This window comes from Pongo abelii, chromosome 20 (genome assembly GCF_028885655.2).
Source record: "Pongo abelii isolate AG06213 chromosome 20, NHGRI_mPonAbe1-v2.0_pri, whole genome shotgun sequence".
NCBI classification, from domain to species: Eukaryota; Metazoa; Chordata; class Mammalia; order Primates; family Hominidae; genus Pongo; species Pongo abelii.
In genome coordinates, this window is record NC_072005.2 from 4882938 (window position 1) to 4908910 (window position 25973).

Below are 25973 nucleotides of genomic sequence, written 5' to 3' on the forward strand. Positions count from 1 at the left end.
GCCGGACAATGGCGGGGCGCGCCCAGGGGCGGGAGCGGGGGCCCCTTCCCGGGCCGGGGGCGCGCGGGGGCTGGGCGCAGACGGCCCCGGCGCCCCGCACAAAAGATGACAGCGTGGGTGGCCCCGGCTGGGCTCTTTTTTCACTCGGTACAACCCTCATTGTATTATTATTATTAATTTTTAAAGAAAGCAAGAAAAAGAAAAAAGACCCCAGTCCCTGGATAACCCCCGCCTGCGTTTCTGGCCCTTTGGGCGCCAGAGGGGCTAAGGGGAAGCCCCTCAGCTGGACACCCAGGGATGCCCCGTAAATGCCTATCATTGCTCCTGCACTGCCCCTACCCCCGGTCAACCTGCTGTGCCTTGATAGCTTCCAAACTTGCCCCCCTGTACGTACCCGAAACCCCCACCCCGCCATAAGCATATGCAATCTGGATTTTAGAAAAAAAATCATCTTGCTATGCAACGGCAGCCTCCACGAGTCTCCCCGTCCCTCCCCCTTCCAGCCTGATCGCCATCTCGAACGAAGCCCCTGCTCTAGAGAAATGAATTGAGGAGTTGCTTCCGCCGAGACCCCTTTTCTGTGTCCCCCGTGGACATCCCCGTGGGAGCTGGGGACGGACTCGCTCTGAAATCTGCTTGACCTGGGGTCTGCCAGGGCCCAGGTCTGCGCTCAGTGGTGGCCATGACAATCAGGCAGGACGGGGGTCTCTGTCCACCTGGGCACGATGGAAGGTTTTAAGGGACATGTTTTCCGCCCCTGGGGGCAGTGGAGGCATGGACTGCTTTTGGGTGCATCCCATCGGTTTGCTTGGGGGAGGATGCTTTTGTTTTAATAATTTAGCAGCACCTTGTGAGGAAGTGTTCCCCGAGTTGTGAAACTAGTAAGAAGGTGGTTCAGCTCCGTGGAGCCTAGTGATCCTGTCATATGTGAAGAGCGTCTTTTTCCATGTGTTTCTGGCTGGGGCGTGTATTCAGCAAGTTCCTTTGGGTCCCACCGGGTACCTGCACTGTCTTGGGATCTCTGGATACTGGACTGAATTCAAGGGATCGGTGCCCTGCCCCACTCCTCTGCCTCAATGGCCATTTATCAGAATGTCCCCGGGCTGGAGAATGTTCCTAAAAACAGCACCAGTCCTAAAGCAGGCTCATTAGACGACTCCTATGGGCTTTTATCACTGCCGTTATGGGAAGTAATGACTCCCCTAATTCTCCAATAATAGCTTCCTTATGAGCCACCAGGAGGGTTTGTCAACACACGGGGTCAGCCTTCTCCTGCAGCCCCTGCTGAAGCAGTGGGCATCCTCTCTCCGCTTTGCAGTTTATGTTTTGAAACCCTGAAGGTCGGAGTGTAAAGCCGTGGTAGAGTCAACTTCTGTCTGAGCCGAGGATTTCTGGGGCTTGCCAGCCTCGTCTCCGTGTGTCTGATTGGACACCTGGCAGGTCCGGGCGCTCCCCCTCCTTGAGCCGGCGACACCAGGACGGGTCAGACTGTCCTGGCCTAGAGGAGGTCACCGCTGGGGAGGAAAAGGGGGTGACGGAGATTCTGCCGCACAGACGGGTGTTTGTGTACAGGCTGTTTTGGTGGAAGCATGTACTGTGTCAGGAGCTGCGGGTGCCTGCGTGTGCACGTGTGTTTAGTTGCTGAGACTTGAAATATATATGTCTTAGTAACAATCGGTTTGCTCCATTTTCTAACCCTTTCCTCTTTGGGGAGGGGGCTGCTAACAAGATGTTAACTACTGGCGCTTAAAGGTATAGCTGATCAGCCACCGCACAGCACCCCGCCTGGCCTTTGTTGTACTTTTCTGTCTCGTGGAAGAGACCCTTCCTCAGCCTCCTGCCCTGTCTTCAGTCCCTGTCCCGTCCTGCAGGAGCCCTCTGGGGTGGCCAGGGGCCGTCCTCTGTGTCCTTCTCTCCCACCTGACCATTCTGCCTGTACCTTAATTCCTAATTTCTCTGTCTCCTCTGCTGGTTTCCTGCCCCTGTTTGTCCTATGCCCCACCCACTCCCTGATGAGCCGGGGAGGAGCCTCAGCTCCGGGGAAGCCATCTGTCCTCGGTTCCATCTGACACCTGTGGGGACGTGCCTTGGGGTCATGCGTTCACCTGGTCTGGGGCTGCTAGGTTTCGAGTGCCGAGTGCCATGCCAGGACAGGTTGGGAGGAGTCCCTGGCTCCTGTGGGTTTAGAGTGTAGTGGGGGAAAGGGTGAGCTGGCTGCCCAGGGCCTGGTCACAGCTGGAATGGTGGTGTGCAGTCCGCTGCCCTCGGGCCCAGCTCAGGGAGCAGGCAGGACGAGGCAAGGCTGTTGAGGGCCTGAGGTGCATTTGTAGGTGGCTTTGTTCCCTGGATCGGGGAGCAGAATTGGGGGTTCAGAGCTGGGTGACCTTGACCCAGTCACTTGCTCAGTAACAAAGCAGATCAGGGGGCACTAAATCTTTCTGAGCCCACTGGGCAGGAGGGGACGGAGAGCAGATGAACGGGATGGGGGCTCGGGGCCGGGGGAGCTCCGCAAGCCTGCACTGGTCACCACCATGACAGATCGGCCGTCCTCATCCACAGCCTCACCCTGGGCTCCTGGCTCAGCTCCAGGGACCTGCCATGAGGCAGCTCGGTGGGGCCTTAAGATGCCACAGCCCTCCCCCTTCCTGCCCCAGGGGTCTCTGCTCCTGGCTTAGGATGCCGGACAGAAGAGCAGGGGCCCAGCCCGGGCTCCGTTCTCATCTGGTGGTCTTGGCGACATCTCTGGGTCTCTGCCCTCTGTTCCATGCCCCACACAGGCTTCAGAGTTGGAGAGACCTGGATTCAGATCCCTCCTCTGAGGCAGTCACTTCCCCTCTCTGGGCCTTGCTTTCTTCATCTGTAGAATGGGTGTAATGGGAACACCTCCCTCCCAGGTGGTTGTGAGGATCAAGGCAGATAAAAGGCACTGAAGCTTGCAGGGTGCCAGGAGCTCTGAGTTCAGAGCCAGTTTATTACACGGCAGGGCCCTGCTGCCCTGTCAGGGTCTCCCTCCCTCTGCCCTGTCCACGTTCTGGGCTGGGACAGTCTGTGTCGGGGCTGTCCTGGGCACCGTAGAGTGGGTGTGAACAACATCCCTGACCACCACCCACCAGATGCTAGTAGCACCCTGTCCCCTAAGCAGTAGCAACCAGAAATGTCCCCTGGGAAGCACTGTCGCCCCCCCCAGTGAGAACCTTGGACTTGGCCTTCAGCCCTGCAGTAGCTCACGGTGTGCTGTGACCGTGATGGGCCTCAGCTCCCTTTCTTTCCTCCCCACTCACCTTTTAGCAGTGAGTGACTCCTATTTGCAAACTGTGTCCCGGCCACACTCCTCACCTGGTTGTTCAGGTTCTCCGCGACTGTCCTTCTGCCCTTCCAGGGTGGCAGCTTCCACCTGAGAGAAGAGGAGCCCCCACGGGGGACCCCCGCACGCCCTGCACTGAGGGGCAGCCTGGCACCTGTGGGGTCTTCTGGACTGCTTTCTGGCCTCTGAGCTCCGGGTCTTCCTGGGCTGCTCTCTGGCCTCTGAGCTCTGGCAGGTCCTTGCCCAGGCTTGCTTGGCTGCCCCCAGGGGTGGCACTTCCACACCCTCCCAGTCACCATAGCCCTGACCTGTCGATTTGCCAGACAGTTTTCTTTAAGTCCATTTTAAAATGACTCACCTCTTTGATCTTGGCCTCTTCCTGAACAGTAATGTCCCCAGAGTTGTGGAGCGTTAATGTGCTAGTTGCACATACTTTTATTTATTTATTTTGAGACAGAATCTCACTCTGTCGCCAGGCTGGAATACAGTGGCTAGATCTCAGCTCACTGCAACCTCCGCCTCCCGGGTTCAAGTGATTCTCTGGCCTCAGCCTCCCGAGTAGCTGGGATTACAGGTGCCTGCCACCACACCCTGCTAACTTTTGTATTTTTAGTAGACATGGGGTTTTACCACGTTGGCCAGGCTGGTCTCAAACTCCTGACCTCACGTGATCCACCTGCCTCGGCCTCCCAAAGTGCTGGGATTACAGGCGTGAGCCACTATGCTCGGCCAAGTTGCACATACTTTTACTAATTCGCGTTCAAATGAGCTTAACCGCTATATTAAAAAAAAGAAAATTTGTATCTTCCCAAATACTGAGGCGGGAGTGGATTGACGAATTGATGTTTTTTGGTTTTTGGACAAATTAATTTTCAAGCTCACTCCCTGCGTGACTTGGCCTGTTCTAGGATGCTGGGCTTGGTTAGATCTGGGTCTGTCTCTTCCCTCCTGCTCCCTCGAGGAGCTCGGAAAATGGCCTTCCTTGTGGGGGCGGGGAACATGGGAAGTCTCTACCTCCTGCTTAGTTTTGCTGTGAACCTAAAACTGCTCTCTGAAACAAAGTAAATTAGAAAAAAAAAAAAATAACTGGTTGGGTGCGGTGGCTCACGCCTGTAATCCCAGCACTTTGGGAGGCTAAGGCGGGCAGATCACCTGAGGTCAGGAGTTCGAGACCAGCCTGGCCAACATGGTGAAACCTTGTCTCTTCTAAAAATAAAAAAATTAACTGGGCGTGGCGGTGCACACCTGTAGTCCCAGCTACTTGGGAGGCTGAGACAGGAGAATTGCGCCGAGATCCTGCCACTGCACTCCAGCCTGGGTGACAGGGCAAGACTCCGTCTCAAAAAAATAAATAAGTGGCCAGGCGTGGTGGCTCACGCCTGTAATGCCAGCACTTTGGGAGCCGAGGTGGGCGGATCATGAGGTCAGGAGATTGAGACCATCCTAGCTAACACCGTGAAACCCCGTCTCTACTAAAAATGCAAAAAAAAATTACCCGGGCGTGGTGGCGGCTGGCGCCTATAGTCCCAGCTACTTGGGAGGCTGAGGAAGGAGAATGGCGTGAACCCAAGAGGCGGAGCTTGCAGTGAGTCGAGATTGCGCCACTGTACTCCAGCCTGGGTGACAGAGCGAGACTCCATCTCAAAAATAAATAAATAAATAAATAAATAAAATAAAAAACTGGCAAGGTGCGGTGGCTCACACCTGTAATCCCAGCACTTTGAGAGGCTGAGGCGGGAGGATCACCTGAGGTCAGGAGTTTGAGACCAGCCTGGCCAACATGCTGAAATCCCATCTCTACAAAAATACAAAAATCAGCTGGGCATGGTGCTGGGCGCCTGTAGTCCTAGCTACTTGGGATGTGGGGGCATGAGAATCTCTGGAACCTGGGAGGCAGAGGCTGCAGTGAGCCGAGATCACACCACTGCACTCCAGTCTGGGAGACAGACCGAGACTCTGTCTCCAAAAAAAAAAAAAAAAAAGGTAGTCAAAGGACTAAAAACCAAAACAAACAAAAGATTTTCCCCTGCTCAGAACTTTCCGGTGACTTCCTATTGCCCTTGGGAAAAATTCTGGGCCCTTTCGCCTGGCCCCTTCGCTCTGTCATCTGTGGCCTTGTCCTTCCTTCCTTTCCTCCCTTTCTCCCTCCTGCGCCTGCTCCTTTCCTGGCACAGCCGCCTTCCCTGCCTGCCCTTCCCTGCCACAGGACCTGTGCTCTTGCTGTGCCCGCTGCCTGGGTCTCTTTCCACTCAGCGGGCTCCTTGTCACTCTAGTCACTTGCCTTCCCTGCTTCTCCTCCTTTGCATGTCACACCATCAGAACTGGGTATTAGTCTGTTTGTGTATCTGTTTGTCTCATCTACTAGGGCAGGGGCTTTTTCTGGAAGGGCCGGAGAGTAAATATTTTCGGCTTTGTAAGCCAGAGGTCATCTCTGTCCAGACCCCTCTGCTTTGCTGTTGTAGCAAGAAAGCTCCCGTGGGCGAGTGTGCCTGTGTTTCAGTAAAACTTTATTTATGGACACAAACGTGAATTCCGTGCAATTTTTACATTATAAGACATTTTTCTTCTTTTGCTTTTTTTTTTCCTCCAACGACTAAAAAATGTCAAAACCATTCTTAGACTGCAGGCTGTACAAAAACAGGTGGCGGGCAGGATTGAACCTGTGGGTTGTAGTTTGCAAATACCTGGCTAGGGTGTGAGGGCCACACTACGGAAAGCTGTGGAAACCACGTCAGCCTCGCGACCCCCTAGGATGTAGGGCAGCTCCTTAGATGTGGTGGGTGTTGAGTGGACATTCCTTGTTGAGTGAATGAATTTTTTTTTTTTTTTTTTTTTTTTTTTTTTTGAGACAGAGTTTTGCTCTGTGGCCCAAGCTGGAGCGCAGTGGGCTGATGTCGGCTCACTGCAACCTCCACCTCCCGGGTTCAAGCGATTCTCCTACCTCAGCCTCTCGAGTAGCTGGGATTACAGGTGCATGCCACCACGCCCGACTAATTTTTGTATTTTTAGTAGAGATGGGATTGCTCCATGTTGGCCAGGCTGGTCTCCAACTCCTGACCTCAGGTGATCCGCCCACCTCGGCCTCCCAAAGTGCTGGGATTACAGGCGTGACCCACCATGCCCAGCCTGAGTGTGCATTTGTATCTTCCCAACTTCAAAGCATTTAGAGTCATTTTCTAGCCTTAAAAAAAAAAAAAAAAAAAGGGTCATGGCCGGGTGCGGTGGCTCACGCCTGTAATCCCGGCACTTTGAGAGGCCGAGGCGGGTCGATCACCTGAGGTCAGGAGTTCGAGACCATCCTGACCAATACGGAGAAACCCTGTCTCCACTAAAAATACAAAATGAGTCGGGCGTGGTGGTGCATGCCTGTATTCCCAGCTTGTTGGGAGGCTGAGGCAAGAGAATCGCTTGAACTCGGGAGGCAGGGGTTGCAGTGAGCTGAGATCGCGTCACTGCACTCCAGCCTGGGCGACAAGAGGGAAACTCAGTCTCAAAAAAAAAAAAGTGTCGTGGGTCATTTCAAGGATCCTTAAAACTGCAGGAATGTAAGAAAATGTGATGCTGACATCCACCCAGACAGCCTCACCATAAAGGAGGGAAAAAACAGCTACAAACAGTGTAGGTGGGGGGAACGCTTCACTGTTTGAGACGCCAGACTCTCTTGCTCTGGGGTTCACGCGGCCGCCTTTCTGTTACAGCTCACCAAGCGTCAGAAGCACGTTGAGCCGTGTACTCGGCCCAAGGAGTTCAGTGTGACCTGGCAGGAACTGAGGGTTTGTTTAAAAGGAAGACAGCATTGCACAATTTCACAAGGCTTTTGTTTTGTAAGCATCCGAACTCTCCTCATTACCAATGCTAGCGCCCCCGATGGGAGGGGCATGGGAGTCGCAGATGGTGGTTTCTGCTGTCCCTGAGCACAGAAAGACTCGTGAGCGAGGTGGCTTATCCGGTGCAGAGCTCAGCTTTGTAGAGTGAGTGGACAAGTGCCCATCGGTGGCCATTGTGCGGTCAGTGGCCGAGTGGGGGACTGTGCCCGGCCACACTTCCTTTGTCTCACTCTTCTCCTGGCTGACAGGCATTTTCTGAGCCAAGTAGGTCTTTGGCATCTTAGATTTGGGCCTGTCCCAGGAACGTTCTGACTTGTCAAGAAATCGTACCGTTAATTTACGGTCATGCTTTCTTTCCTTGATTGAAATAAACAATCTGGAGAGGCTTGCTCAGAATTTCTTGGCTTTCAAAAGTTGCCTTTTTTTCTTTTTCTTTTCTTTTTTTTTTTTTTTTGATTTTTGCTTGCCCTCTCTCTCTCCCTGCTTCTCTGGCTCTCCCTCCCTTCCCTCTTTCTTTTCTTTATCCACCTCAGTGATCTCAGCGAACACGAGGGGATGGATGACAAGTTTGCATCCAGCCATCTCCACCCCGCTGGCAGGCTGTGCCTCTTTGGCAGTGGCCGAGCGTGAAGTTGCTCTGTGGCTCTGGACTGGGATCGTATTTGTTCAGTGGACAAAGGCTGAGAGTCCCGAGGCCGACTGCCAATGGCTGCTGCACCCCGAGACCCCGAGGGCTCTCAGGTGCACAGCGACAGTCACTCACGCAGACCTGGCCCTGTTTGCTGGTAGGCGCGACCACCATTGCGTTTTTCAGACAAGTCTGGGTGACTTGCTGTGAAAACGTCAGCTGAGGGCACGGTGGCAGGATTTCTCCCTGCACAGACCTCCCGTCAGCATTCATAGCTGGACCCAAGTGCTGGCACCTTCCGGGCCGCCGGCGGTGGCGGTGGGCCTATTTGCGTTGTTGCGGCTGCCCTAGTCTCCAGGGAGAGAGCGTGGAGACAGATGATTTATGTGAGATTAGCCGGCCGTGGATTCAGAATCGCTCTTTGTGTGATGGGTCCCAGGGGTCCCTTTTGACCACAGAGCCAGCCTGAAACTACCCACGGGTGCTGCGGGCCCCTTGATCATGGCGGGTTGGAAATGGGCTGTGTCCTCAGCCGGGACTCAGGACTGCAGCATGTCTGGGCAGCAGCCTGGAAGCTGGCCAGCTCAGGCGCCCCTGGGGACAGCCCTTGACACTCTGGCTCGGTGCCCTGAGTGAGGGGGCGCCACCCTGGGCTCCCTGGGATGCGAGCAGGACCCAAGCCAGGTTGCTGGACCGGGACAGTCGCGTCATGTTGCTGTCGTCCCCTTCCTGCAGCATCTCCATACTCTCCTAAAATCCATCTGTCAGACAGTGTTGGCTGTAGGCAGAGCGGGCCTCCTGTTTTGCCGCGTGGATCTGATTATCTTCCTCAGGAGAGAGAGAGGATTGCCATCCCTAGCATGCACTTGAGTCAAGCCCCTGGAATTTCAACTCCTATTCCCTGCTCTATTCCAACTGCTTCCCCCAGGAAGGGGGGGACGAGGCGGAGGAAGTTGCTCTCCTGACACCCCTAGAACATAAGGCATCTTGGCCGGGCATGGTGGCTCACGCCTGTCATCCCAGCACTTTGGGAGGCTGAGGAGGGTGGATCACCTGGGGTCAGGAGTTCAAGACCAGCCTGGCCAACGTGGTGAAACCCCATCTCTACTAAAAATACAAAACTTAGCCGGGCGTGGTGGCACGTGCCTATAATCCCAGCTACTCGGGAGGCTGAGGGAGGAGAATCGCTTGAACTCGGGAGGTGGAGGTTGCAGTGAGCCGAGATCGCGCCACTGCACTCCAGCCTGCACAATGGAGTGAGACTCCATCTCAAAAAAAAAAAAAAAAAAAAGAACATAAAAAGAACATAAGGCATCTCATGTTACTGTCTCTCTGTGCTGGAATTGGTGGAAGCTACAGAATTTTCTTGGCCCTTCCAGCCACAGGTGTCCTGCGTACCCCAAAGGCAGAGCAGAGCCTGCTTCTCAGCCAGAGCCCAAAGGGCAGCTGCGTTCATCAAAACAGCTCCTGTGCACTTCTGTGCCTGTCGCTGGCCCAGGGGTGGGAGGAGGGCTGGGCTGCAGTGAGCGGGTGTGGTCAGGCCCAGGCTGGTGCATGGTCACTGGGAGCTCGGGTGGCATGGCTGTCACTATAGCCACACCCTGGGTCCCTCTGAGTGGGTTTGCATTGTCCAGCTCCACGTGAGAGTTGTCAAGTTCATGTGTGCCTGCTCAGGGGCACAGGGTGGCCAGATGACCAGTGTCTCCTGCCCGCAGGGCCTCTTGGTGGAAGGGCATGGAGAAGAACTGCCAAGAGGGATAGAAACCAAGCCTGGAGGCCGGATGGCTGTAACCCAGCACTGTGGGAGGCTGAGGTGGGAGGATCGGTGGAGGCCAGGAGTTCAAGACCAGCAAGGGCAACGTGGCAAGACCCCATCTCCACAAAAATTAGAAAAAATTTGCCAGATGTGGTGGCTGTGTCTGTAGTCCCAGCTACTTGGGAGGCTGAGGCGGCAGGATTGCTTGAGCCCAGGAGTTTGAGCCTACAGTGAGCCATGATTATACCACTGCACTCCAGCCTGGGCAACAGAGCAAGACCATGTCTCAAAAAAACCCCAAAAAACCAAGCCCGGGGAAGCACAGGGCAGTGCAGTGCGCCGCGAGGCTTCCCATAGGAACTGCTGTTTGCGCAGAGCCTTGTCCATCGTGGGAACTGTCACAGATGACTGTGAGCTTGGGAGCAGAGGAAGTAATGAGAGGGACTTGGGGGTATGGCCTGGGAGACCTGAGAGGGGGTGGGGTGAGGGTGAAGCCCACCTGGCACGCTGGAGGCAGCTGGGCACCCAGGCTCTGGGGTGTCTCTGGAGGCGTTACCCGAACCAGTGTGATCATGGGGACAAGAGGCAGCAGGCAGCCCTGTCCTCGAGGGGCTCAGAGTCTAGTTGGCAAGTCTAGAAGCCATTCCTGTCACCAGGGAGAGCCACCTCACAGTTGCCCGACCATTGGCGTCAGTGTGCTGGCCAGGTTCTGAATTTTCTAGGACAGCCTCCCTTAGAAATGATCCTGCCATTTTAAACGATATATATTTTTATGGAGCTATCATTCACATACTATAAAGTTCATCTTCTTAAAGTATACAGTTCAGGCTGGGCACAGCGGCTCACGCCTGCAATCCTAGCACTTTGGGAGGCTGAGGTGGGCAGTTCACTTGAGATCAGGAGTTTGAGACCAGCCTGGGCAAAATGGTGAAACCCCATCTCTACTAAAAGTACAAAAGAATTAGCCAGGCGTGGTGGTGCACACCTGTAGTCCCAGCTACTTGGGAGGCTGGGCGTGAGAATTGCTTGAACCCAGGAGGCGTAGGCTGCAATGAGCTGAGATCATGTCACTGCACTCCAGCCTGGGTGACAGAGCAAGACCTTGTCTCAAAAAAAAAAAAAAAAAAAAGATACTATTTAGTGGTTTTTAGTACATTCACACAGTTGCGCAACCGTCACCACTATTAAATGTTAGAACATTTCTATTATTACACAAAGGCACTCTGCCTCCACCAGCGGTCACTATCCATCCCCTCCCCCATCTGCTGGTACCCACACATCTCTTTCCTGTCTCTGGATTGGCCTGTCCTGAACATTTCATAGAAATGGAGTCACACACTGTGTGGCCTGTTGTGTCTGGCTTCTCTCAGTGGGCATGATATTCTCAAGGTGTATCCACGCGTGGCGTGTGTCAGAGCCTTGTCCCTTTTCTTTCTTTTTTTTTTTTTTTGAGATGGAGTCTCACTCTGCCACCCAGGCTGGAGTGCAGTGGCGTGACCTCAGCTCACTTCAGCCTCCGCCTCCTGGGTTCAAGTGATTCTCCTCCCTCAGCCTCCTGAGTAGCTGGGATTACAGGCATCTGCCACCACACCTGGCTAATTTTTGTATTTTTAGTAGAAATGGGGTTTCACCATGTTGGCCAGGCTGGTCTCGAACTCCTGGCCTCAAGTAATCTGCCTGCCTCGGCCTCCCAAAGTGCTGGGATGACAGGCATGAGCCACCGCGCCCGGCCCGCTTTGTCCCTTTACATGGCTGCATCCTATTCCCCTGTGCAGGAGGGTCCTGTTTTGTTTTCCATTCATCTCAGTGGGCATTTAAGTTGTTCTCATTTTTTCAGCCCCATCCTCTCCCCAGTCCGTGGCAGAGCTCAGGGATTCCTGTGCTGCACCATACAGAATACAGGCTGTGCCGGCCCCGGGGCAGAGACAGCATAGAAACCATTTGTGGGGCTGTCTTAGGGGCTGGGGTGGGGCCGGGGTCAGCTTGGTGGAGGCTGGGCTGCGGCTAGGCTTCGAGGTGCAGTGGCCCGGTGGGCCTGCAGGGGTGCACAGGTGCCCTGTGAGGCCACAGGGTCTGGGCTCCAGGTCATTAGTGGCGAGTCCGGGCCACGGGCCTCTTCTCTCAGCCTGAGCTGGTGCGCCTCAGCCAGTGGGGCCCTGGCAGGGACTCTGTGTGCAGCCACAGGGCCCCTGTGTCTCCGCTCCATGGGGCAGCGTGGCCCCAGCTGACCACAGCTCTGACTCGCCCTTTGCTGTGTCCTGTAAGGTCACCCCTGGTGAGCAGGACCCCTGAGTCCACCACACCAGGGCCCGACGGCTGTCCTGTCCCTCCCTGTCCCATTGTTGGTGTCTCCCCGCTGTCTGGTTAGCTGTGCCAGCCTCCCTGAGGGGCTTGTGAGAAGATGCCAGGGCCTTTCTTCCCCAGAGCTGCTCCCGCGAATCCAGCCTGGGGTTGGAGAGTGTGCTCCTCCCTGGGTCACTTCCCTTTCCTGGTCCGGGGCCTGGTCCCAGCCCCGACAGGGTTGTGAGCCTTAGGAGGTGGCCACCAGGTTCTAAGTGTGCCCCTGGGGCCCAGCAGCCTTCACTTGGACATCCCCCCAGGAGGTTAAAGGGGTGAGTGGGAGCCCCCCCCCACCGTGTTGCGCCCCTTGGGAATGCAGGTGGGTTCTCCAGGGGAGCAGGTGACACTGCCAGGCACCGGCGGTGCTGAACGGTCAGCCCAGTGCCAAGCCCCACCTCTTCCCACCTGCTCTGCAGTGCTCTCCCTGTGGGGACAGTGATGTGCCTGGGGACTGTCACCTGCTCTCCCCTGACAGAGGATGTGGGTGACCTGGGGTGCCCCATCAGTACCCCAGGGGCTGCCGATGAACATGGGAAGACCCCATGGCAGGGGACAGTCACGTAACTAAACACTACCAAGTGTCATGTGGTGAAGGTGGACCCCTGCCTCACACCATGGCCAGAAGCTAACCCCACATGTAGCAGAGTTGAGAACATGTTACTAAAACGATTACAAAACCTCTAGAAGAGCCAGGTGCGGTGGCTCATGCCTGTCATCCCAGCACTTTGGGAGGCTGAGGTGGGCAGATCACTTGAGGTCAGGAGTTTGAGACCAGCCTGGCCAACATGGCAAAACCCCATCTGTACTAAAAAATACAAAAATTAGCCAGGTGTGTTGGTGCAGGCCTGTAATCCAGCTACTTGGAGGCTGAGGCAGGAGAATCGCTTGAACCTGGGAGATAGAGGCTGCAGTGAGCCAAGATCGCACCACTGTACTCCAGCCTGGGCAGCACAGTGAGATTCTGTCTCAAAAAAAAAAAAAAAAGGCCAGACGCAGTGGCACATGCCTGTAATCTTAGCTACTCAGGAGGCTGAGGTATAAGAATCTCTTGAACCTGAGAGGTGGAGGTTGCAGTGAGCCAAGATTGCACCACTGCGCTCCAGCCTGGGTGACAAGAGCAAGACTCCGTCTCAAAAAAAAAAAAAAAAAAAAAAAGCCTCTAGAAGGAAACCTGGATGTAAATGTAAAATGTTGTATTTCCTTTTTTAAAAAAAATTTAAAATTATTTTTATTTTTATGTTTTTAATGGCTTGTCTGTATAACCAAAAGTGATGTTCTCTCTCTCTCTTTCTCTCTTTCTTTCTTTTTTTGTGGCGGAGTCTCATTGTGTCAACCAGGCTGGAGTGCAGTGGCGAGATCTCGGCTCACTGCAACCTCCACCTCCCGAGTTCAAGTGATTCTCCTGTCTCAGCCTCCTGAGTAGCTGGTACTATAGGCGCGTGCCACCACGCCCAGCTAATTTTTGTATTTTTAGTGGAGACAGAGTTTCACCGTGTTGGCCAGGCTGGTCTCAAACTCCTGACCTCATGATCTGCCTGCCTTGGCCTCCGAAGGTGCTGGGATGACAGGTGTGAGCCACTGCACCTGGCCTAAAAGTGATGTATTTTTTAAGGCAGTGCTGTCCAGTGAGGATGCAGAGCAAGCCTGTGTGTCTGAATTTTCTGGTAGCTGAGTTAAAAGATGAAGAGAAATGGGGGAAATTAATTATAATAGTGTATTGTATTGAACCGAGTATATCCCCAGTTTTATCATTTCAACATGTAATCATCTTCAAAACTGTTGGTGAGATGTTTCACACTGCTTTTTTTTTTTTTTTTTGGTGCTGTCTTTGACATTCATTGTGTATTTTCCCTGAGAGCTGGCCCTACATGGTTGATCATTTGGGGAGGGCCCTGGCCCCGGATGCACTGAGCGTGATGCCAGCCTGGTGCTATAGATGAGGTCCTGGTGCTTAGTGGACTAGGGCCCATGCTTCTTCCTCCCACCGTCCCAATCCTGCCCCCGCCTATCCCAGGCAGGACTTATGGCTCTGATAGTGTCTGGCTGGAGAGATGAGACACACCTGACATTCACCAGCAATGGCAGGAGACGCTGTGACAGGTGCGGCTGAAGGACAGCTAGGCTGTCTGGCAGTGGTCCTGGCCTATCTTCCCTGTGGGCCCTTGCCCACAGCCTTTCGCCTTTGCCGGGGAGCACTGAACTGTGGACTGGTCCCGGGGGCCAAGGGGTCCTGGCGGCCCAGCCTGGGCAGCGCCTCCGGCATCGCAGCTGGTGGGGAGGCACAGGGCTGGTGGGGCTCAGGAGGCGCTTGGCACTGAGGAGGTGTTTCCGGGAAGAGAACGGCAGGAAGTTGGAATGCTTCTTTGGCTGTAGGAAAGCCCAGAAGAGAGACTTGTGGATCAACACAGCCCAGGAATAACATCCTATAGCCACAGGCGGCTTGAACTATCAGGGCAGGATTGCGGTAGGATTCACAGCAGGGAGGATGGAGACCCGGAGACCTGCTACCCACGCACCTAGCCTGCTGGGCTCAGATCCATCTCTCCTGGGTCTGTGTCTTTATTTCCAAAGTGGGGGTGGCTCTGCAGGTCCCGCTTCAAGGCTGCGTGAGGTTAACTGAATTACCACGTGAAAAGCCCTTGGTGAAGTAGTTCTCATCCCAGGGGCAATTCTGCCTCTTAAGGGACACCTGGCCACAGCTGGGGACATTTGTGATGGTCAGGATTTAGGAGTGCTCCTGGCGTGGGGTGGGTGGATGGCAAGGACACTGCTCAGCACCCTGCAGTGCCCCGGGTGGCCTCATCCCAGGGAAGGCTCCAGGCCAGCGTCCACCGAGCGGTGGCTGAGGCCCCAATCCAGAGTGGCACTGGCCGGGCTGGGCCCCGGGAGGTCACAGTAATGATTTTTCTCTGGGCTTGTTTCTGTTTTGACTGTGAATAGAGGTGCTGCACTAGAAGTTTCTGAAATCTTTTTCCATTCCAAGATAGCTTAGGGTTTATGCTGCTCTTCGTGTGTGTTCTGGAAAGGAAGTTAAGGAGCCGTGGAAGTGATCATAAAGCAACTTGAAAATAATGGTTTTTGCGGCCTCTTTATTATAATGGGGCAGCCAGGTGGGCTGGCCGGGGTTTATGGGCCAGGAAGCAGGTGTGGGGGTTTCTGGGGGAAGCTGGACCCGAGGCAGTGTTGACCCCAAGACCAGGACTCCGCGTCTCTCCTGTTCCGGCCTGTTCCGTACGCCTCGTCAGGTTTTCTGCTCTGGTGAACTTGGAGTCTGTTGGGGAGTGACAGATCCGGAGAACATGTCCCTCTGTTGCATGGTGCCGCTGGGGCCCTCAGGAGGGCTCGGGGTGTGACTGTGGGTCTTGCAAACATGCTCCTCTTGGTGAGAAGGATCTGGTTACATTTTGTGCCCTTGGGCTGTCCCCTGGCTCGGACAGAGGTGTCCCTGCTGTAACCCCCACTTCGCAGGGTACCAGATGCCACTGCCTAGGAGTTACTAATGTACCTGGGGGTCTGGCACCTGCTCCGTGAAACCCGAGGTCTCCCTGTACTAATTATTTCGGCCTTTAGCCAAAGGGAGGGCTGCAGCCTTCGGCATTGCTGGGTCGCAGTGGCTGTTACCCTAACAAGTTTCCTAGAGGGGTGTTCATTAGAAAAAGAATTTATTTTATGGTGTAAAAATCAGCAATGACAGGCTGGGCGCAGTGGCTCCTGCCTGTAATCCTAGCATTTTGGGAGGCCAGGGCGGGCAGATCACCTGAGGTCAGGAGTTCGAGACCAGCCTGGCCAACGTGGTGAAACCCCTTCTCTACTAAAAATCCAAAAATTAGCCCGGCGTGGTGGTGCACACCTGCAGTCCCAGCTACTCGGGAGGCCGAGGCAGGAGAATCTCTTGAGCTTGTGAAGTGGAGGTTGCAGTGAGCTGAGATTGCACCACCGCACTCCAGCCTGGGCAACAGAGCAAGACTCCGTCTCTTAAAAAAAAAAAAATCAGCAATGACAGTGAAGTGGAAACAAAACAATACAAGCTGCCGTCATCTCCAGTGAGCTTCCGAGGTCTCTGCTCCATCCACGTGGATGTTTGGGAGGGGCCCTCCGTGGGCTCCAGGGGGCTGGTTTAGAGGTGGTAGAATGTTCTAGCTCTGTGAGGCTGGGACTCCCAAGTAGAGACCTGTGATGCTGCCGGGTGACAGACAGGCAGAGCATCCTGCTGTGCAGGCTGGGGCTGCCATGGGAGGCTTGGAGCTGAGGGTGGTGAGGATGGCATTAAGGGACCTGGCCCCTGCGCTGTGCCGGGTGAGAGGTGGGTGTGAGCATGGCAGGAGGCTTTGGGGGCCGAATGTGCAGTGGAAGCCTGGATGGTGAGCGGATGAGCTGGTGCTGGAACCCAGACCCGCCTTCACTGCCCCCAGCGTTGGGCCAGGACCGCTCATCCTGTGGGTGGATGGTTTTGCTCTGAGCCTCAGCACTGGCTCCAGGAGCACAGCCTGGGAGCGCGGATTGGGACTGTCTGTCTCTGGCCAAGGCTGTGTGCGTCTCAGGAAGCCTCCCGGCACCCAGCCCTCCACCTCTGTGTGTTCTGCGCCGGCCATCTCCCGGTTTTTCCCTCGCTGTCTGGGCCTGAAACAGCCCAGAAGAGAAATTGGATCTCTTTTCAGCCTGAGCTTCTCTTTTAGCCTGAGCTGAAAGAGATCATGTTGGGAAGGAGCTCCCCAGCCTGGCTTGGATTGGTCCCCTCTCTGGTGCTCCGGGGGAGTAGTGATGGATTCAGGACTTGGTCCTGGTCTGACCTGCAGTGGGGCTGTGATGGGGTCCTGATGTGCCCCGTGTGCCATGGCGCTCGCCAGGGGCCAGCATGTCTGCGGCCTCTCAGGGGCTTCATGGGCCACATTCGGGGCAGCGCTTGGTTTGGAGTCTAGAGCCAGAGCCTGGCGTGGGACCTGAGCTCATGAACTCTGTCAGTGCCACTGACTTGGGGCAGTGTCTCCATGTGCCTCCATGTGCCTCCCTGTGGGGCGATGGCGAGAGTAAACGGGTGATGGTCACTGAGCGCTGGCCATGGGGGCTCTCGGTCCTGGCTGCCAAGTAGAAGCTTCAGGGGTGCTCTTCACGGTCAGCTGACTCTGCTGTCCCTGATAGCAGAAGACAGCGAAGGCACTTGCCCCCTGCCATGGCAGGTCGGCGGGCACAGAGAAGGGCTCGGGAGGCTGTGTCCTCCAATGTCTCCATGTTTACTGTGACAGGCCAGGTGCTGAGGAGCCAGCGAGGAAGACATGAGGACTGGGGAGAGCCTGGAATAGGGCCCTCCAGGGGCGGCGCTGCTTTAGCCAGGGGAACAGGGAGGGCCTCTCCCAGCAGGCGACATTCAGACAGAGACCTCTGAGTGACTCACACCTGCCCACCTTTGCAGGATTTGGGACAAGAGTGCTCCAAAGGAAGTGCAGGCAGCACGTGCAGAGGCCCCGAGGCAGAATGAGGTGCAGCTCATTGAGCTGGCAGGAGCAGAGAGGGCCCCAGGGCCACAGAGGCCGGAGCAGCAGTGCCTGCTGCCTAGTCAGCCAAGAGGGGCAAAGGCTAGAGGCACTGCTGTCAGAGATTTATGCGTTTTTTTTATTTTTTTTGTGAGACGGAGTCTTGCTCTGTCGCCTAGGCTGGAGCGCAGTGGTACGATCTCTCGACTCACTGCAACCTCTGCCTACTGAGTTCAAGCGATTCTCCTGCCTCAGCCTCCTGAGTAGCTGGGATTACAGGCGCCTACCACCACACCCAGCTAATTTTTATATTTTTAGTAGAGATGGGGTTTCGCCATGTTGCCCAGTCTGGTCTCGAACTCCTGACCTCAGGTGATCTGCTCTCCTCGGCCTTGTAAGAGTTAAAGAAAGAGGAAAGAAACACAAAATGCGGCTGGCAGTTAAAGACAAGTTTTCTTTAGTTAAAACCTGAGAGGCGCTCCTGGCCGATTGCGGTCAGGAGCGCTTTCTCTTATAGACTAAGAGTATATATTGGTTTTAGGATGAAGGGGCTTATCGCAAGCTTGGAATGTTTCTGTGTGTGGAGAAGTTTATGGCAGGGCTGGAATCTGTCTGGGAGGAGGGGAGGTTATCTTGGGGCAGACATCTTCCCGGCCGGAGCGGGGCTATCTCGGGGCTGGCCTGTCTCTGGTTGGGGAGGAGTTTGCGATGTTTCTGGCTGGAGATGTTATTTGTGGTTTATGGTCATGCTGATCTTAGCTGTTAGGCTGATACCCTTTGGATTTAGCGGTCTTTTATTAAGGGGCTTGTCCGGGATGGCGATGCTTCTGCTGTCAGGCCTCCCAAAGTGCTGGGATGATGGGCGTGAGCTACCGCGCCTCGCCAGTGTATGTGTTTTAAAGACCTCTCTGGTGGCTGTCAGGAGTGAAAGCAGGGGACCTGTTGGGAAACTCCAGGAGTCGTCCAGATGATTCGTGACAGTGGCTCAGGAGAAGGGGGTCTGGGCTGGGGCCGCGGCCTGGACTGGGGGTGGCTTTTGGTGGTAGACGGGATAGGCCTGGCTAGTGGGTTGAATGTGGAGCAGGGAGATCACTGCCACTCCCAGGGCGCAGCAGCTGCTTCCTGGGCCCCTTCCTCCCCCGGTTCGGCCACTTCCTCCACAGCGATGTGGTCTTGGGCCTGAGACCGTGGGAATAACAAACTCAGTTTCTCCCAGGCTGTCAGAGCAGTCACAGATCCCTTTCAGCACACTCGAGCAAAGCGGTGCAGGGGCAGGAGCTGGGGTCCTCCGTTCAGTTCACTCCTACCTGGGGGCTGCATCGGGTAGGACAGGCTGCGGGCTCCTCCCCACATACCTACCCCCCACGGCCCATGCCAGTCACAAGCCCCAGGCTGTGCCCTGAGCTTCTGCCAGACGCGCTGGAAACCAGCCTTCTCATGAACCCTTCTTTTTTTTCTTTTTTGAGACAGAGTCTTACTCCGTTGCCCAGGCAGGAGTGCGGTGGCGCGATCTCGGCTCACTGCAAGCTCCGCCTCCCAGGTTCACGCCATTCTCCTGCCTCAGCCTCCCGAGTAGGTGGGACTACAGGCACCTGCCACCACGCCCGGCTAATTTTTTGTATTTTTAGTAGAGGTGGGGTTTCACCGTGTTAGCCAGGATGGTGTCGATCTCCTGACCTCGTGATCCACCTGCCTCGGCCTCCCAAAGTGCTGGGATTACAGGCATGAGCCACCGTGCCCGGCCTCATGAACCCTTCTTTGAGCTTAATTTGCTAATGCACCTCTCAAAACTCAGGGAAGCTGTTACTTAACGTTTACCAGCTTATTAGAAAGGATTTTACAAAGGAGGCAGATGAAGACGTGTGTAGGGCGAGGGATGTGGGAAGGGGCACGGAGGTTCCATGCTCTCCCTGGGCCGTGCCGTCTCCAGGAACCTCCACGCATTTATCTGTGGGGAAGCTTCCAACCCAGTCCTCTGGGTTTTACCTCAGCTTCCTCGCAGAGGCTTGGGTGACCTCACTGCATTGGCCTGGGTGATCAAGTCAGCCTTCAGCCCCATGCCCCTCCCCTCCCGTCCTGCCTGGATCTTTTCAGCGAGCAGCCCTATTCCCTCAGCTCCCTAGGGGCTGCCAGCCCTTAGTCACCTCATTAGCACACCGGAGAATTCCAAGGATCTGGGGGAGTCCTAGGCCAGGAAACAGGACAAAATGTATTTCACAGTCTCACTGCGCCGGTCCCTTGCCTCTGCTTCCTTATCTGTGATGAGAGGACGGGAGGGTGGCTGTCTGGACAGCGCCGAAGCGGTAGAAGTGAGTCACTGGCATGGAGGGCTTGGCAGGGTGCTCTGTGAAGGGCCCTGTGGCCTGGGGTGGAAGCCGCTTGCAGAGTGCTGGTTCTTTGCCTAAGGATGGTGGGGCAGGGGGGCCGTGTTCACACGTGCTGTTGGCTGTGTCTGCCAGTCTTCCTTTCTTTTTTCTGTTTCCATTTCTTTTTCTTTGGTTTTTTTTTTTTTTTTTGGTTTTTTTTTTGAGACAAAGTCTTGCTCTGTCGCCCAGGCTGGAGTGCAGTGGTGCGATCTTGGCTCACTGCAATCTCCATCTCCCAGGTTCAAGCGATTCTCCTGCCTCAGCCTCCCCCAGTAGCTGGGATTACAGGCATGCACCACCACACCCAGCTAATTGTTTTCTATTATTAGTGGAGACAGGCTTTTACCATGTTGGCCAGGCTAGTCTTGAACTCCTGACCTCAGGTGATCCGCCTGTCTCAGCCTCCCAAAGTGCTCGGATTACAGGCATGAGCCACCATGCCCAACCTTCTTCTTCTTTTTTTTTTTTGTGAGATGGAGTTTCACTCTGTTGTCCAGGCTGGAGTGCAGGGGCATGATTTTGGCTCGCTGCAACCTGTGCCTTCTGGGTTCAAGCGATTCTCCTGCCTCAGCCTCCTAAGTATCTGTGATTACAGGCATGCGCCACTGTGCCTGGCTAATTTTTGCATTTTTAGTAGAGATAGGGTTTCACCTTGTTCACCAGGCTGGTCTTGAACTCCTGACTTCAGGTGATCCACCCGTCTCGGCCTCTCCAAGTGCTGGGATTATAGGCGTGAGCCACGGTGTCTGACTCAGTCTTCCTTTTAATGTCATCCCTTGTTAATTTCCTTTAGAAAGAGTTTGGGCCAGGTGCAGAGGGTGGCTTATGCCTGTAATCCAAGTGCTTTGGGAGGCTAAGGTGGGAGGGTCACTTGAGGCCAGGAGTTCAAGACCAGCCTGGGCAACATAATGAGACCCAGTCTCTACAAAAAAATTAAAAGCTTAGCTGAGCATGGAGGTGGCACCTGTAATCCCAGCTACGTGGGAGGCTGAAGCAGAAGGATGGCTTGAACCCGGGAGGTTGAGGCTGCAGTGAGCCATGATTGCACCACTGCGCTCCAGCCTGGGCAAAAGAGTGAGACCCTGTCCCCACCCGACAAAAAGAGGGTCAGAACCTTGGTGTTAGAGCAGTTCATTTCCACCCGGAAACAGGGACTTAGAAAGGGAGTCACTTATGTGGAACCCGAGGCAGAAATGCCCTGACTTAGCAGTGCAGGTTTCTGTACTGGAATGAGGGCCTGGGGTGGATCGCCTCTGGCAGGACACATCTGTTACCTGAGTCTGAAGGCAGCGTGGCAAGGAGATGGAAGGGCTGTGCCTGGGATCCTGGGGCCGCGGAGGGCTCATTTAGAGGTCATGAGTATTAGGCAAAGCTCACATGCCGTGTTTTTAATACTGTCATTATTAAAGTTGGCGTGGGGATAATCCAGTGTCTTAGATCTGTGTTGTACAAACGCTGAACTAGTTCTGGTCACCTCTCCACCTTTGTTTTGGGGAGAGTATTAGATGAGATGGCCCGTAATTCTAACACTGTGCATTTGGAAGGATATTTATAAACCCGGATGGATAAGGCCCTTGTTAGTGCTATTCTTGTGTTGGTTCCCTTTATTATTTTTTTTAAAAAACTTTACTATGGGCCGGGTATGATGGCTCACGCCTATAATCCCAGCACTTTGGGAGGCTGAGGTGGGTGGACCACCTGAGGTCAGGAGTTCGAGACCAGCCTGACCAATATGGTGAAACCTCGTCTTTACTAAAAATACAAAAATTAGCTGGGCGTGATGGCAGGTGCCTGTAGTCCCAGCTACTCGGGAGGAGACAGGAGAATTGCTTGAACCCAGGAGGCGGAGGATGCAGTGAGCTGAGATTGTGCCGCTGCACTCCTGCCTGGGCGACAGAGTGAGACTCTGTCTCAAAAAACAGTAAAGCAAAAAATAAAAATAAAAACACTGTTATGGAGAATTTGACTACACATAAAGGTAGACAACATGGAATAACGAGCCCCCCAGGTCCCTCACCCGGTCCCAAAACCATCAACCCATGGCAACCCCCCCTGCCCTACCCCCATCTGTGGTGAAATAGCCCTCATATTATTTTTGTTAACTTTTAATTTTTAAAGAATTAGAGAGGCTGGGTGTGGTGGCTCACACCTGTCATCCAGGCACTTTGGGAGGCAGAGGTGGGAGGATCACTTGAGTCCAGGAGTTCGAGACCAGCCTGGGCAACACAGTGTGAGACCCTGTCTCTACAAAAGCAAAAATAAGAATGAATTATAGACTGCCAAGGTGTTGCAAAAATAATAAAGAGGTTTCCCTAGCCTTCACCCTGCTTTCTCCAATGGTAACATTTTACATAACTTTAGGGTCCCGTTAAAACTAGGAAATTGACATAGGACACTGTGTCTTCAGACCTTCCTCAGGTGTCATCAGTGTTAGCACTCGCTCATTCTTTTGGTAGAGTCTTTGCGACATTCTGTTACCTGCACAGATTCCAGGAACCACCATTGCAATCAAGATACAGAACTGTTCTGTCAACACAAAGGAACGCTTTGCTTTTCCCTTCTGTCACCCCCAGGCCCTGGCAACGGCTGAGGATCTCTGCATCTCTGTAACCTTGCCCTTTTGAGAATGTTATGTAGATGGAATCACAGCATATTTAACCTCTTGGGATTGGCTTTTTTCACTTGCAATCTGTCCAAATTGTTGTGTGTATCAATAGTTACTTTCTTTTATTACTCAGTAGTTGTCCATACGGGTGTTGTTTTCTCATTCTGCTTATTTCTGTGAGACGGGTGGCAGTGGTAAGGTCCCATCTTTCATTCCCGATTTTAGCAATTTGAGTTCTCCAGAGATGGAGGACAAGATCCAAGGTTGCCAGGGCCTGGGGGCGACAGAGTGGAAGCAGAGTGAGTTCCTTTGTGTTGACAGAACATCTCTGTATCTGATTGCAGTGGTGGTTCCAGGAATCTGTACAGATAACAAAATGTCACGAAGACATTTACCTTTGACAGTTTTACTAGTCTTTTCAAGGGACTGACTTTTGGTTTCATTGGCTGTCTCTATTTTGTTTATTTTTGCTCGTTATCTTTGTTACGTACTGTGCTCCATCTGCCTTAGTTTCTGTGTGCTCTTCTTTTTCCAGTGTCTTAAGGGAGATGCTTAAATTAATATTTGAGATCTTGCTCTTTTTAAAAACTATATAGGCAATTATAAATTTCCCTCCAAGTACTGCTTTAGCTGCAACCTATACTTTTTTTTTTTTTTTTTCCTTGCGATAGGATCTTGCTCTGTTGCCCAGACTGGAGTGCAGTGGTGCAATCACAAATCACTGCAGCCTCGACCTCCCGAGCTCAAGCAATCCTCCCACCTCAGCCCACCAAGTAGCTGGGACCACAGGCATGTGCTACTATGCCTGGCTAATTTAAAAAATAATTTTGTGGAGATGAGGTCTCACTATATTTCCCCAGGCTGGTCTCGTACTCCTGGGTTCAAGCATTCCTCTCACCTTGGCCTCCCAAAGTGCTGGGATTACAGGCGTGAGCCACTGTGTCTGGCCATCCTATAAGTTTTACTTTGTTGTGAGTTCATTTTCATTCACCTCAAAATATTTTCTAATATTTTCTTCCTGTTCAACCCTGTGATTATTTAGGAGTATGTTGGTTAATTTCCATGTACTTGTGAATCCCCAAATTACTTTCTGTTGTTGATTTCTAATTTCCATTGTGGTTGGAGAACTTACTTTGGATGATCTGAATTCTTTTCAATTTAATGAGGCTTGTTTTATGGACTAACATATGGTTTATCCTGGAGAATGTTCCATATGTACTGAGAAGAGAGTATGTTCTGTAGATTCTTTTGGCTTATAGTGCTCAAGTCTCTCTCTTTGTTGCTCTTCTGCTAGTTGTGTTATCTTTTATTGAAAGTGAGGGTATGAGCCAGGCATGGGGGCTCATGCCTGTAATCTCAGCACTTTGGGAGGCCAAGGTGGGTGGATCACCTGAGGTCAGGAGTTTGAGACCAGCCTGGCCAACAAGGCAAAACCCCGTCTCTACTAAAAATACAAAAATTAGCCGGGTGTGGTGGCGCATGCCTGTATTCCAGCTACTCGGGAGGCTGAGCCACCAGAATCGCTTGAACCCGGGAGGTGGAGGTTGCAGTGAGCTGAGATCACCCCACTGCACTCCAGCCTGGGCAACAGAGTGAGACTCCATCTCAAGGAGAAAAAAAAAAAAAAGAAAGTGAAGGTATTGACATCTCCAGCTATTGTTGAATTACTTCTTTTATTTCTGTCATTTTTTGCTTCATGTATTTTGGGGCTCTGTTATTAGATGCATATATGTTTATAATTGCTGTATCTTGCTAATGGATCCACCTTTTTATCATTGTAAAATGTCCCTCTTTATCTCTAGTAACTTTTTTTTTTTTTTTTTTTTTTGAGATGGAGTCTTGCCCTTTTGCCCAGTCTTGAGTGCAGTGGTGCGATCATGGCTCATTGCAGCCTCAACCTCCTGGGCTCAGGTAATCCTCCTGCGTCAGCATCTTAAGTAGCTGGGACTACAGGCGTGTGTTGCCATGCCTGGCTAATTTTTTTGAATTTTAATAGAGATGAGGTCTTACTATGTTGCCCAGGCTGGTCTCAAACTCCTGAACTCAAGTGATCCTCCCACCTTGGCCTCCCAAAGTGCTTGGATTACAGGCATGAGTCATTATACCACACCTGGCACATTTTTTTTTTTAAGTCTATTTTGTCTGATGTTAGTGTAGCCACTCCAGCTTTCTTACGGTTCTTGTTTGCATGTTACACGTTTAATTTTTATATTTTCAGCCTGGTGTCTTTTTTTGTTATTGTTGTTTTGTCTTTTTTGAGACAGGGTTTCGACCTCCCGGGCTCAAACAATTCTCTTATCTCATCTCAGCCTCCCAAGTAGCTAGAACGACTGGCATGCACCACCATACCTGGCTAATTTTGTGTTTTTTCTGTAGAGACAGGTTTTGCCACATTGCCTAAGCTGATTTCGAACTCCTGGGCTCAAGCAGTTTGCCTGTCTAGGCCTCCCGAAGTGTTGGGATTACAGGTGTGAGCCACTGTGCCCAGCCTATTTTCAGCCTGTTTGTATCTTTGAATCTAAAGAGTGTCTCCTGGCCGGGCGCAGTGGCTCACACCTGTAATCTCAGCACTTTGGGAGGCCGAGGCGGGTGGATCACCTGAGGTTGGGAGTTTGAGACCAGCCTGACCAACATGGAGAAACCTCATCTCTACTAAAAATACACATGCCTGGTGGCGCATGCCTGTAGTCCCAGCTACTTGGGAGGCTGAGGCAGGAGAATCGCTTGAACCTGGGAGGTGGAGATTGCAGTGAGCCAAGATCATGCCATTGCACTCCAGCCTGGGCAACAAGGTGAAACTCTGTCTCTCAAAAAAAAAAAAAAAAAAAAGTCCCCTGAAGACAGTATATAGTATAGTATATAGTTGGATCTTGTTTTTTAAATGCAGTCTGACAATCTCTGTCTTTTGATTGGATTTTTAATCCATTCATATTTAATGCCATTATTGATATAGTTGGATTTGTATCTGCCATTTCCCTTTTTGTTTTCTATTTTGTTCCTTTATTCCTTCTTTGATGTTTTCTTTTGCATTAAGTGAATATTTTCTAGTGTAAAATTTTAATTCTTTTCATGATTGTTAGCACTATATTTTTGAAAGTATTTTCTTAGTAGTTGCTGTCGGTCTTAGGCATCTTAACTTCTCAGAATCGACTTCAGATCCCCAGTATCATTTGAAGCAAGGCTGTGCTTACTGCTTTTGAACTGTGCTTAGCAATCAGGATTTCACCTAATCAGTTAAATGGCTTGGGTTTTCAAGGATGCTGATGTGTTTGTTTGCCTGAATGGTGCCTCTTCTTTTGCTCATTCCTCCTCACACTCAGTGAAATGAACACATCAAAGCCCTCTTAGGACCTGTGATCATCAAAACCATTTGGAGACCCCACTGTCTCGGGAGCAGGGCTTGGGAAGGACACCAGCTCCCCTGTCATCCCTCTCCTTGTGTTTCTGGCTGCTTTTCATCTCCCTTGCACCACTGAAACTGATGAGTTTGTAGCCCTGTTCCTGACACAAGACTCCAAATCTGTGTCAGTGGGTCTCACCCACTTGGAGGCAGGTCTTTTTTTTTTGAGATGGATTCTTGCTCTGGGCAACAGAGCAAGAATCCTGGGTTCAAGCGATTCTCCTGCCTCAGCCTCCTGAAGAGCTGGGATTACAGGCGCCCGCCACCACACCCAGC

General features: G+C 52.9%; 1 protein-coding gene and 1 long non-coding RNA gene across 11 annotated transcripts in view; one reads left to right on the forward strand and one right to left on the reverse strand.

The window, feature by feature from the left end:
* The window catches only part of LOC134760679 (uncharacterized), a 36007-nt gene extending 32448 nt beyond the window's left edge, over positions 1-3559 (reverse strand). Inside the window, exon 1 of the long non-coding RNA XR_010138549.1 lies at positions 3337-3559. This is a non-coding gene — a long non-coding RNA (uncharacterized LOC134760679). The remainder of the gene's footprint in view (positions 1-3336) is intronic.
* Positions 1-25973, forward strand: part of KDM4B (lysine demethylase 4B) — a 183955-nt gene that overhangs the window by 359 nt on the left and 157623 nt on the right. The window lies entirely within an intron of this gene.